General features: G+C 57.4%; 1 protein-coding gene across 1 annotated transcript in view; it reads left to right on the top strand.

Moving 5' to 3' along the window:
* Positions 1-372: 372 nt before the first annotated feature.
* Positions 373-1,866, top strand: part of DDX39A (DExD-box helicase 39A) — a 10,901-nt gene continuing 9,407 nt past the window's right edge. Inside the window, exon 1 of the mRNA XM_025367317.1 lies at positions 373-479. The gene's annotated coding sequence lies outside the window, so the exon portion shown is untranslated. The remainder of the gene's footprint in view (positions 480-1,866) is intronic.

Below are 1,866 nucleotides of genomic sequence, written 5' to 3'. Positions count from 1 at the left end.
CTGTGGAGGACCCCAGGCCGCAGATTGATGGCAACTGGGATAGTTCCGGTTTCAGCGCCCAGCGCAGAAGCCACGCTTCGAAAGGGTGGGGCACACGCCAAGGGGCAACCATCTGGTCTTCAGTTATCAGTACTAAACATGGCGGCTCCCACCGAGCACCACACCCAGATCACGAGACCACGCGCTGCCGGCCCCAGTCTGTCGGCTCACTGGGGCGCGCCTACTTTTAGATTGACCAATGAACGCGAGGCGTAAGGCACGCCCTCTTTCTTCCCGTCTCCGCCAATAATCTCCCGCTCCCTTCCACAGGACCCAATCACTGCTTCAGCCTCTCTTGAATGAGAAGGCAGCGGTCCAGTGAGCAGCGCAGCAGCCCGACGCAAGAGGCAGGAAGCGCGGCAGCTCGTGTCTGAGCGCCCGGCGGAAAACCGAAGTCAGAAGGCTCTCTTAGCAGCACGCGGAGAAGAACGGGGAGCTAGGTGAGCCGCGGATCCCGGGCGCGGGGCAGCGGTGTGGGGACGTCTGACCTGAGAGCGAGAGGACTAGGGAAGACGTTGGGAGCTAAGGGGAGGAGGAGAAAGGGTCGCGAGACGAGGGGGGGCGGGGCGGTTGGTGTGTTAGAGCGCTGTGTGTTGGCCGTTGCGGACCGGGGCGCATGCGCTAGGGGTGGGCCGGCCGTTGGCGCGCGGGGCTCGGGGCCGGCTTCTGGGACGGGCTGTCATGGCCGACGGCGCTCCGAGTCCCACTTGGAGTCCGTCAGTCCGTCCGAATAGACCCCACGGCGGCCTGGGGCCATTTGGAGAGGGACGAGGGGGTGACGCCGGGGTCTGGGGCCTGGGTGGGAGAAGTCGGAGCTTCCAGTTTTCAGGGGTTTCTTTGGGTCCGAGGGACTTGACCCTTTTCCCAGTTTACTTGCTTCTTGGTCTACTTTTTACGGGATTCGGGGTTCTGAGATTTGGGGCACATAAGACTTTCTTTTGGAAGGCCGGGCGCGGTGGCTCTTGTAATCTCAGCACTTTGGGAGAGACCAAGGAGGGCAGATCCCTTGAGGTCAGGAGTTCGAGGCGAGCCTGGCCAACATGGTGAAACTCCGTCTCTACTAAAAAAAAAAAAAAAAAAAAAAGCCGAGCGTGGTTGGCGGGCGCCTGTAGTCCTAGCTACGCGGGAGGCTGAGGCACGAGAATCGCTTGAACCCGGGAGGCAGAGGTTACAGTGAGCCGAGATGGCGACACTGCACTCCAGCCTGGGTGACAGAGCGAGATTCTGCCTCAAAAAAAGAAAAAAAGACTTTGTTTTGGAAATAGGAGTCCCCAGGTGGGAATAAACTCCGGGGTGGAAAGCCTGCCTGGGGACACTTGAGGGTAAATGGGTGTACGTGGCGTGTCTGGGTTGTGAGTTCCCTGCTGTCACCTTTCAAGTTCATCCGCTTCTGGCGCCTCGGCGGTGGTGGCCACCCACTTTGGGCGGGGAAAACCCCGCCGGATCCTGTTTTGAGTTTTCGATGCTGCCCAGCCCGGTTTCTCGAAAGTTTTGTGTGTTAACGGATTCAGATTGCCCCAATTTATGTTTCTCTGTCTCTCTCTCTCTTTTTTTTTTTTTTTTTTTTTGAGACAGTCTCGCTCTGTCGCCCAGGCTGGAGTGCAGTGGCACTATCTCCGCTCACTGCAACCTCCCGGGTTCAAGCAAGCACATCCGGCTAATTTTTGTATTTGTAGTAGAGACGGGGTTTCACCATATTGGCCAGGCTTGTCTCTTAATTCCTGACCTCAAGTGATACGCCCGCTTCGCCTCCCAAAGTGCTGGGATTACAAGTGTGAGCCACCACGCCCGGCCCCAATTTCTTTTTTTTTTTTTTTTTTTTTTTTT

The sequence above is a fragment of the Theropithecus gelada genome, chromosome 19, assembly GCF_003255815.1.
Source record: "Theropithecus gelada isolate Dixy chromosome 19, Tgel_1.0, whole genome shotgun sequence".
Lineage (NCBI taxonomy): Eukaryota > Metazoa > Chordata > Mammalia > Primates > Cercopithecidae > Theropithecus > Theropithecus gelada.
This window is presented reverse-complemented; position numbering and strand designations above follow the sequence as displayed.